The sequence below is a fragment of the Denticeps clupeoides genome, chromosome 19, assembly GCF_900700375.1.
Source record: "Denticeps clupeoides chromosome 19, fDenClu1.1, whole genome shotgun sequence".
NCBI classification, from domain to species: domain Eukaryota; kingdom Metazoa; phylum Chordata; class Actinopteri; order Clupeiformes; family Denticipitidae; genus Denticeps; species Denticeps clupeoides.
Window position 1 is genome coordinate 5,233,016 of NC_041725.1, and position 12,205 is coordinate 5,245,220.

Below are 12,205 nucleotides of genomic sequence, written 5' to 3' on the forward strand. Positions count from 1 at the left end.
TTGTCCTGGGCATAATTATCATTCTCCTGTGTTTAATTATAGAAATGTAAGCTCCCACGCTCCCTTGTCACTTGTTGGTGCTACATATCCCTGTATGTAAGCTACTGTTCAAGAGGCCATCTGATTTTGACCTTAATTGTGTTTTCTTGCTTTGGTTTATGTTCACTGGCATGCAAATTGTGCAACTTAATTGGGTGCACTTGGTTGACGAGGAAACAACTCATGTTGCATGTGCATCTGGAGTGCACAGTGTGAAATGCTGAGAGAAACAAAACTCATTGTTAATATGAAAGGTAGACAATGCTTGGCTGATAGGAAGGCAACAAATGCTCAAAGAGCCCATCTTTACATAAGAGGAATTTTGCAAGTGAATTGTAATGAGCATGTTTGGCTACCACAGCATGAATTTCAAAAACCAAACAATTTAATTCCTTCAGGAGAAGCTAATGGTGTGAGTGTGAAGGATGCTTATTATGTATGGTGCCAATAGATGAAACTTGGAGACCACCTTGGAGAATATTTGGGGGTTAAGGGTGGCCATAGAGTCCACTGGCCAAACTAAGGTCCAATATTTTTTAAGAGCCTGGATGTCTGCTTTTCTGAAATATCTGTGAGAAATTTCAAGATTTTCTGAGAATGTGAAAGGCCTCAGAAGTGTCTCAAACTGCAAATTATTGACTTCCATCCACATCTAAATGCACATTTGATCACACAAAGTTGAAATTTAACCTGATTTATTCTGTTCTCTATGTATGTAATGTAACATGGACTGGAAATACATAAATATTTGTGCATCTGGGAAATAAAGCATAAGAAGTACATAATTTTACCTGACTGAAGAGAATTTAAAAAAAGTTAGTTTCACAGATATGTATGACAGAGCTGTTCAGCTGATAGAGAGTGAACATGACCTGTACTATTGCCAGATCTCAAGCCAATAGAGCACCATTGGGATGAGGTTGAACCCAAGGTTCAAAATCCCTAAAGAGCATTTTCATCCACTTTTTGTAAATTCACTGCATGAACACATTTAAACTGTTCTGCCTGGAAAGCTGGTAGAATAAGAAAAACATCAGCAGCTCACTGTATGTCTGCAATACAAACCATTTTAATGCTAGATGATTTAAATGACATGAAATCAACCCATTCCAAACCACAACAAAAAATAGTCCAAAAATATCGATACAAATGCTTTAACCATTTACATTCTCACATGAAAGTGAAATGATTGTGATACACAGCACAGCACACGGTGCACATCACCCTTACTGAACAGTGGGCAGCCATGACAGGCGCCCGAGGAGCAGTATGTGGGGACGGTGCTTTGCTCAGTGACACCTCAGTGGTACCTTAGCGGATCGAGATTCAACAGCCTTCTGATTACGGGGCTGCTTCCTTAAATGCTAGGCCACAACTGCCCACAATGTTTATTAATAAATCATACCTGAAAACTTCAGGAATATTATCAATTATAGATTCATAAGCAATAGGATTCGCCTAGCATGTACCCATTTTCCATTATTTTTTTATCTTTGTTTGAGATATAAAATCGTAATTATTGTTTTAACAAATGCTATTATAATTTTTTATTGCATCGTAAAATATGTTTCAGGATAAACTGGCCACTTGGACAAACATTACTGACAGTTGCGCAAGAAACACACAGACTTGTCTCTTTCATTACGGTAAAGAAAACCATTGTGGAGTGGGCCCAGCATGAGTCCAGCCCCCCTTCATTCATTTGTCATTTCCAGGACCTGGGAATACCTATGTTTGTGCTGATTCCTGGTGTGTTAAGCGTTAAGCTGGTGTGTTGACCTCAGAATCTCTCAGTGTTATTATTGTATAAAATTGTATTCTATTCGTTTTATTGTATAAAATGAAATATGTGGATAGAGCTGCATGTTGTCCAAACTATAGCTCCCCTCTTTCATCAAGAAGTCTTCACAGCTCACAGTAAGTTCAAACATGGTCTGAAATCTGAAGTTGCTCTTGTACTGTAGGAAAGTAGAACATCGTTTTTGCCCCAGGAAGAAGACATAAAAATTGTGATTGAATATGTGGATAAGAGTTTCTCTTCCTGGAATTAAAATTTGACTCTTAATGTGAAACTGATTGCTGCCCCTCTGCTGGGAAGATCAAGTGAGTTTAAGCAGCAGCCAAGGCAATGCAGTTAATCATTTTGGAGGAAGAGAACGCGTCTCAAAGGAAGATTTTATCATCCAAACTGGTTTACATGTTTTGGCATTTTGGCAGAAATACTATTGACCATGATGGACCACAGAGAAGTACAGTAACCCCCATCTGCCCTGAGAAATAAAGAAATTGCATTTGCAAAGCTGTTACACAAAATTGCTTTTATTGGTGGTCCTTTCGTCACTTTGGGCATTGTTTATTCATGCTCTTGGTCAAGACCCTCGGCCTATTCATAGAGGAGCATGGGCATGGGCCCGAACCAGCGTGAAAGCCTTTGAAGTCGGCGAGGCTGTTCCCGTGGCTCTGCGTTGTCCTCAGCTGCGCATTCAGACGTATCGCATTGTGCATTTGGTTAGCTGGAGGCACTCAACAAAACGAATGCATTTTTCATGAAGTGGTCAGAAGAAGAAAGGGAAGCAAGCAAACAAATAAAAAAAAAAACATGAAATAAATTAAGCTATGTATGTATGGCATATATCAAGTTGGCCAAGCCACTGAAACGATTGCAGTCCAATTTACCTACTCAAATGCCGGCACGCTGAGGCTCACTGTGGGACTGGCTTGACTCCAGAGAAGCATGGTTTCATTTTATTTTAAGCTTATTTTTTTAAGTTGACTTAGACATACTGTATGAAGAAAAACCTGACGCCATTGGGGGAAAGGAAAAGTTGATGTTTTTAGCATGGGGCCAGTCTGATGGACCGTCTGAATGCGGAAGTTAGAATGTTAACTGTAGTAATCAGGATTATTAAAAGCATGCACAAGATGAATGCCTTTATGTTCTACACTAGACGAAAATTTTAATGCAACACTTTTGTTGTTGCTCTTATTTTGCACAAAATATTCATTACTCTCAAATATTGTTCACAAATCTGTCTAAATCCGTATTGGTGAGCCCTCCTCACAGGTCTGGCATTTCAAGGTGCTGATTAGAAAGCAGGAATATTGTGCTGGTGTGCCCACAATAAAAAGGAAACTCTGAAATATGCAGTTTGATCACACAGGACAATGCCACGGAAGTCACAGCTTTTGAGGGAGTGTGCAATTGGCATGCTGACCGCAGAAGTGTCTACCAGAACTGTTCCCCATGAAATAATGTTCATTTTGCTACCATAAGCTATCTCCAAAAGAGTTTCAGAGAATTTGGCAGTACATCCAACCGGCCTCATAACCGCTGAACATGTGTAACCACACCTGCCCTGAACCTACACATCCAGCATGTTCACCTCCATGTTCGTCTGAGACCAGCCACCCAGACAGCTGCAGCAACATTCAGTTTGCATAACCAAAGAATTTTTGCACAAACTGGACCTGACAGCAGTTCTTGGTCTTAACCGTCTTGAGTGGGCAAATGCTCACATCCGATGGCGTCTTGGAATGTTGGAGAGTTCTGTTCATGGATGAGTCCCGTCAACGTTGTGGCAGTTTGAATTCACAGAGATACTTTAGTCTAGTCTAAGGAATTTGGAAACAATATTTGAGAGTAATGGAGATTCTTTTGTGTAGGTAGAAAATGTTTCAGATCTTTGAGTTCATCTCATGAAAAATGGGAGCAACAACAAATGTGTTACGTTCATATTTTTGGTCCACTTCGCTCTGTATCTTACTCTTTCTGTCTTAATAAAGGTATAATCATGTTTTAATTTTGAAATTATATCCATCAAAAAAGCTTAATCTTAACGCTCCAAGAATCAAGGAACACAAACTTATCTTCATTACCGTGTAATTGCTAATTGCATGGAATTAATGTATGAATGAATGAATGGAAGTTATTGAAAGTAAATGGAAGTACTGTGTTTCAAAGTTTGGGTTAAGGTTGGAGACAGAGAAAGGTCTTCTTTTATGTTTTCATTGTGGGAGGTATACAAGTTTAAATTCATATTTTCATCCCCTACCTTCTAGACCACTTCTTATGCTCTATTTTATTCATTTATAGATTCTTTTCTCATCCTCAGTTCTTTTGACTTGAGTGCTGGGAACTGTCTTCCTAAGACATCAAATGGATTCCTCTTCTTTAAGGTAAACTCCAGGAGGACTTGAGGTGAAAGTGACGATTAACTGAGTCGCCGTCCTGTGAAGCAGAGATCTTGATCCTGCTCTCCAATTAAAAAAATCAAATAAAATAAAATCCCGAGCCCAGTAAAGCCCACTTGGGTTGTTTGGTTTCCTCCCATGTTCAAAGGCATGTACACTAGGGGAACTGGCGACTCTGCATTGACCATGTGCGAGTCAGTGTATGTGTGTGTGATCTGCTTTGGACTGGCGCCCTGCCCTGGGTGACACCCCGCCCTGAGCCCACTATCCTGGGACGGGCTCTGGCAGCCACGACCCTTAGTAGGTCTAAACAATTATGGTGAGTGTGAGTGAATATTATAAATAATTCTGCAATATGGATTAGAATATGTAAATTGTATTTAATTGCTATTATGTGTATAGCTCTTTATACATGCAAGTTAAAGACAAATGTATGCACTTTGTGTACTAAATATACAATAACGTATTTACATTATATTTGTGTGTTCAAGTGTGTGTTTATGTTAAATGCCCACTATACATGTTTCGCTGAAACCCATCTATTAATTAATTAAAAATTCTGTGCTGTTCACCCCAGAGGACAGCTGAGCAATGACATTATTTTATGCATATCCATCTTATTGCATTGTAACACAGACACATGTATTTCCAGACCAGAATGCAGTTTTGTGGTCTTGGGATTATATATATGCTAGAGATCAGGTGATGGATCTTCATTTTCATCCGCACTGCTTCTGTCAGCCTCAGCTAAAAATCACCTGTCAGCACTTTCATGCTCCTCATTGACTTCGAGGAGGCTGTTTACATGATGGCTTCGCTCAGCTGATCTGGGATCAGACTTCATGACTCCACAGGCTGGGGCAAGCCGTGTTTGTTAAATGGTGGACCGATCCCGAGAGCTGTGTCAGCTACAGGCCGAGTCTGTAAAGATTTCTGAAGTCTCCTTCCCTACCCTTTCACTCTGAGTGAGCAGGATGATGGAATATTCATGAAGTAATTAGAGGGCTTCTAATTAATTCCATATAAATAATTAACAAATTGGTGACACACATGGAGACTCTGGTCTGTTTGTTTTACCCAGATGACGCTCAGCTACTGTGGTGTGAGGTCTCCTCCTGGTGGATGAATGTGTTACTCCCACCGGTCTCTGCACAACAGATAAGACAAAAAAAAAATGAAGCCCTTCTGCCATGCTCTCCTCGACTTATAAAATGTACAACACTGTTGCGGTTTTCATTTCTTTACTCTGACCTGACTGCAATGCAATAAATCAGGGTGTTTCTGGTATCAATTCAATTCATACCACCCTCAGCCACCTCTGGCTTGAAATAATTCACTCTATCCTCTGGAGAGAAGACACCGCTCTGGAAGACGCCAAGTTCTCCCTGTGGGGAGTCTTTATAGTTTCGTTTGACGCCATAGTAACCCTGAACTTGCAGCACTCCTTTCCAGAACCTGCCTGACCTGACATGCTTGGGATGTGCTAGTTCCAGACTGATGCACATTTTTACAATGATCAATGAACTCCCAATTTGACTGAATGCAACAGTTGATTTCATGAATTTCTTGGGCTTTTTGGTTGAGTCATGACAATATAAATAAATATGTCTAAAACCCCCCTCAGAAGAACCACAAATCTTGAGCGATTCAAAGGTATTAGAGATTCATTGTTACATTAGCCGAGCATTAATGAACCTCTACATCAGTTCACGAATTATCCCTGTATGCATAAACAGAAGGACAAGTAACCATCTGGTGTAGTTTTTGTTTACTATAGTGTACTGCACTGAACACCAGGAACCAGTAAATACATGTTTAAGGTAACAGTATGTCAAGGGTGGAGGCAGCACCCATTCTAACCATACAGATTCAAGGAAGTTAATCCCTCACAAACAGAGACATGAGGCAGGCAGGTAGGTGCATTTCACAAGAGATGCACGGAAACACAATGTCCACAGGTTAAAGCAGTAACAAGACACGGGCAAAGTGCACGCTGTAAAATCCATACGGGCATAGAGACAAATATAAGTCTTAAGAGCCGCTTTAAATGGTCCAGAATGTGAAGGTTTTCATGGACTTAAAATGGCCCTTCTGTGTGCCTTTAGTTATTACAGTCAGTCTTGGCCTTCCTGTCACCTTCTGGCCATTTACCTCTGATTTCAGGCATTGATATCGGAGTTGGCTGAAAATCCCAGGAGGTTTAACACTTTGTGACGCACTTCCACGGTCACTTAACTCTGATGGTAAAAGGATTCAAAAGGCCCAATGGGTCGTTTATGTGTGCTTGAAGACTGTAGCATGTGTTTTTTTAGTGCTCCTTGTCTCTGTTAGAAAGCACACTAGTGGCTTAAGGTGAAAGGTGGAATTGTCAGTCTCCTGCCTCCACCCTAATCCAAGTTCTTTCAGCAGTGTTACGTTTGTTTCTAACGCCACCATGTGGTTATCTGAGCTCTCCCATTTTTCCTTCAACTCTTCTAAGTTTGTCATTCCTTTGGGGAACTACAAACCTGCAGTTGCCAGTGTAAAAAGCACTGTATTTAAACCCAATTGATGTTACCTGGACATAAAGTGGCATGGCACCATAGTGGTTACAAGAATGAACAGTTTCAAATTTATTAACACAGGTAGGTTATTGCAGTTACATGTAAATATTGTATGTAAAAATGATAAAAGCAAAAGAGAGAGAGACTTAGAGAAACAGGGGATCAGAGAGAAAGACCCTGAGGGAGAACCCCCAAGCCCCTACTGGAGGAGGAAAAAAAGAACTTTTTTTATACTCAACATTTGATTCCCAAAAAGGTTGCCACGGACCAATCAGACTGATATTTCTTCCTTGTCCAGACATATACAGGAAGATAGTGGTCATCCACCCCCAAAAAAGACTTTCCTGTCATGGCACTTCAGGCCATTTGCTAGCCTTTTGGCACCCTGGGGACACCTCTTGCTTGCTTGGGAGAGGCCAAAGCTTTATAAAGATACAAGCGAGGGTCTTCATTATCGCTAAAGCATAAAATGCCATGAACCTGGAATTTAGCATCTTACACCAGTATTATTTTTGCCAGTAGTTACATGGTGTGCCTCTTCAACTGTGTCATCCACAAAGTGACTCCTTTATTGTTCTGCTTCATATTGCTTCAGGGGTCAGTTTATTGGATTTACTTAATTGAAAATTGGACATAGTTTTCAAAATGTCTATTTAGGCTGTCCTAATTACTTTGCATTATTTCAAACCATACATATTAAGTTAGTCCAGCTTGACTTTTTTTATGCAACAAATGATTTTATTAAGTTGAGCAAAGGTAATGTGGCATAGAATTATTAATTATTCTTACATTATCAAATCATTTTATCTGTGATTAATTTCACTGGAAACAATAAAATATTAAGTCAAATCCATGCGATTCATTTAAGCTAATTAATGATAGCACATTCACTTTTTTCAGTTTAGTGTATTTCAGACCAAAAATATTGATGTGGCAGAAGCCAGCCAAGTGTATGAGACCAGCACGCCTTGTGGGTCTGTAAGTAAGGTGAATTTACATGTAGTAAGTGTGTGTGGGGAACTGGTACACTGTGGGGTAGATGTGCAAGAAGCACTGCATTCCTGCTTGGCCTTAAATAACAGAAGAGTCTGTTGGCACCACCTGCTGGCCCTGGTGCAAATAAAAAGTGATTTCTGTTCCTGACAAGATATTTGAAGTGTCACCTTACTTATCTTTGTGACAAGACTCGCCACAATATTAAGTTAGGTAGGCTTGCATCTACTGAATGTATTCATTAAGTTGAACCTACATAATTTATACACGTTATTCTTGGTTTTTTTCCTTGAAGTGAGAAGTCGAATTCATATGATTTACTAGACGTGCCAAGGCTTGAGTAATGGAGGGGCCATTTCAAGGTTTGCTTTATTTAGGGGAGGAGCTGAAATTGATAAAATAGCAGGAGACAGGCCAGTACATCAAGAGACTCAGAGGATGTCATAGGAGGGCAACAACCCAGCAGGAAGAAAAGGAGGAGCACGGCCAGAACCCTGCAAAATGACCTCCAGCAGGACTCCATAAGGGTGGTATGAGGGCCCGACACCCACAGGTGGGGATTGTGCTTACGGCCCAACACCATGCAACACGTTTGGCATTTGCCAGAGAGACGCCAAGATTGGCAAATTCGCTACGTGACTGTGCTTTTCACAGATGAAAGCAGGTTCACATTGCTCACATGTCATAGACGTGACAGAGCCTGGAGATGCCGTGGAGAATGTTCTGCTGCCTGCAACATCCTACAGAATTACTACTTTGTGAGTGGGTCAGTAATGGTGTGGGGTGGCATTTCTTTGGGGGGCTGCAAAGCCCTTTATGTGCTCGCCAGAGGTACCCTGACTGCCATTAGGTATCAAAATTAGCTCGTCAGACCCCTTGTGAGACCATATGCTGGCATAGTTGGACCTGGGCTCCTCCTATTGCAAGACAATGCCAGACCTCATGCGGCTAGAGTGTGTCAGCAGTTCCTGCAAGACTAAGGCATTGATGTTATAGACTGGCCCCACCACTCCCCAAACCTATATCCAGTTGATCACATTGGGACATCATGTCTCGCTCAGTCCACCAATGCCATGCTGCACAACACACTGTCCAGGAGTTGGCAGATGCTTTAATCCAGGTCTGGAAGGTGATGCTTCAGGAAACCTCATCAGGAGCATGTCCAGGTGTTGTAGGGAGGTCATACAAGCATGTGGAGGCCACACATCACATCAAAGCTGGATCACCCAGCAGTGTGTTTTTCCACGTTAATTTTAAATGTGACTCTAGGAGGTCTTATTTTTGTATTTTTTGAGCAGTGTAGTTTGGAGATTCTTTGAGGAGTTTAGAGAGAGATAGTTTGAGAGTGAGGAGAGAAGTAGAGGTCAGAGGATGGAGCCAGCTAGGAAGAGGTGTCGGAACATAAAACTAACATAGTTCTTGAAAAGCAAACATGATGCATTTTTTCCATGAAATTGGGGTAAAATAACAACACCTCATCAACCGTAGACAGGACCATGGACAGCACCACTAAAGGTTAACTGTGCGCTGTGCTTTGTTTACATGAATGTGGCGTGATTGTCATTGAGATACACTGCAGCAAAGCACACAGTGCACACAACAAAATGTGTCCTCTGCTTTTAAACCCATCACCCTTAGTGAGCAATGGACAGGTGCCCGGGAAGCAGTGTGTGGGGATTTGGCGGACTGGGAATTGAACCAGCAACCTTCTTATTATGTGGGCGCTTCTTTAACTGCTAGGCCACCAATGCCTCATGTGTACATATACACACAAGTACATGTGGTTTGTACATGATGCAAGCTAGATAGTGAAGAATATATTTAAAATATGTATATAATGACAATATATAATGATCATATAATGAGGAACTGTATTGGTGTGGTAGATACACCTTATTTTGTGTTTTCCATATAATGGTACAAGTGTGACTTATATTGGGGCCAATACCAAGAGACAACCTTTCTCAATGTGGCATCAATTTCAACATTCTGTGGGTAGCTGGTATTGTCAGTGAGGCATTCCATGTTCATAATTCAAAGAGCCATGAAAACATGACGTCACTTAACGGACGAGCAGTGTCACCTGGACATGGCGTGCCTTTGGGTTAGTGGCAGGCAGTTGCTTGTGAACTTGGCGTGTCTCAAAGTGTCATCAGCAGACTTGAGTGAAGAGACAGAACTACTGGTAGAGTTCATGACAGACCCAGGAGTGGAGCCCCACGAGTGACAGACCGCAATGTACTCAGACATCATTATGCAACTGCCACACTGTCGTGAATGTTTGGAGTGGGCACAAGACCATGTGACCTGGACAATGCAGCTGTAGTAATTAAGACTGTCAGGTCACCTTGCAAAGAAATGATGATCATCAGTGTTGCTGGAGACATGCTGCTATCCTGGCTGGCCATCCAGACCCTGCATTTCCCCTGCTAAATAGTGAGAAAAAAGATGACAAATAAAGCAATACAAAATTGATTTTTATGTCATCCTGCACTTGCTTCAGAGTTTAAAGAGGGCTCATGTGATGCAGGGGCCTGAACATCAGGGGGTTCAGGAGGACCTGACTGAGCTGCTGTTCCACTGGAGGGTGTATCTGGCTTGAAGACTGTGGGGTCCTCCACGTCTTCCTCAATGGCCTCATCCACCTCCTTGACCGACTCAGTGGGCACAAGACCATGTGACCTGGACAATGCAGCTGTAGTAATGAAGACTGTCAGGTCACCTTGCAAAGAAATGATGGTCATCAGCGTTGCTGGAGAAGGTGAGGTGATATATATATATAATATACTGAGGTCAACATGGTCCCCAGGGTTTGCTTTACTGGAGGAGGTACAACAGTCTGGACAGTAGGGGTGTTGAATTTGATCGTATAATCGATGCATCACGGTGCATCACAGACGTGGACAATATTGCATCAATGCAGTGCAGAACGTAATCGATTATATTATAATGGGGTTGCTAGGTGATTTTCTTGTTAAAAAGTAGTGCCGGTATAGACTGTGGCGGCCTGAGTACAGCGCGGCTCCGGGTACGAGTTTCACGCTGCACGGTGAGGCACCCGCCAGCCTTGTTCTCGGGTAAAATGGGTTAAATGCACAGGACAAATTTCACTGTGTGCACTGTGTGCTGTGCTGCTGTGTATGACGTGTGACAATCACTTCACTTTCACTTTCAATAAAGGTGATGACAATCAAAGGGATTAGGCAGACAACCAACACGAGGAAAAACTGGTCCGCAGTGTCAGGTACAGTTCGGATCATGACAGTACCTCCTTTCCTACAGTGCCACTCTAGGGCTCGGTGAACCTGATGAAAGGGGGGGATATCCTGGAGCAAAGCACTGGAGCAGTCAGCGGCACATAGGTTGCATCCGACAATCGTCTGCAGGAAGGACGCAAACGCTCGACTCAAGGTAAACACACAAGGGTTTAATCACGCAGGTAACAGAGATCATGCACGAACACGGAACAGAAACACACAGAAACCTTTATGGCATTTACATTTACATCATTTATCAGACGCCCTTATCCAGAGTGACTTACAATCAGTAGTTACAAGGACAGTCCCCCCCTGGAGACACTCAGTGTTAAGTGTCTTGCTCTGGAACACAATGGTAGTAAGTGGGATTTGAACCTGGCTCTTTTGGTTCATAGGCGAGTGTGTTACCCACTAGGCTACTACCACCCTACTATGACACACTACAGAGTTTGGCAATCAAAGGGATTAGGCAAACATGACATGACGACATTAGGCACCAGGAAAACCTGGCCTTTGGATCTTGACAGTCTCACAAATATACATATAATCCTCAGTCCTTTGTCTTTTTGAGCAGTTGCTGTACCTTTTTCCACTCCTCCACAGTCTTTCTGCCAACAGCTGCTCAGTACGACATACAAACAATGCAAGTGTGGCCAGTGTCCACGCTCTTTGGTTGACACTTGCCGCAGGTATGTCTTGCAGCAGCAGCTGCAGCTTTGGCCGCCTTTCTCTTCCTGTATGCTGTGGTCCTGAGAATGCACTGTAGTTCAGGAAGAGATGGCACCTGGTTAGAGTAGGAACCTCTTCACCTGGGTGGTGAGGAGGAATACCCCTGGCATAGGCTGTTCCAGGACAACATAATTCAATGGCTGTCCTTGTCCCACCTGCAACAAGGACAACCCCTTTGCTGGGGGTTGTTAAAGAAAACTGAAATTTAAAGTGAGTCTTACACTCTAAAAACTGCTGGGTTAAAAACAACCCAATTTGGGTTATTTTGGTAACCCAGCGCTGGGTCAAAAAGGGACCAACCCAACGCTGGGTTATTATGACCCAACAAGTTGGGTTACATGTTTAACCCAGCATGCTGGGTTGTGATTATTAACCCAACTGTTAGTTAAAAATGACTACGCTGCTGGGTTGAATGGAACCCAAAATGGGTCAGAAATTTAATATAGAAACTTG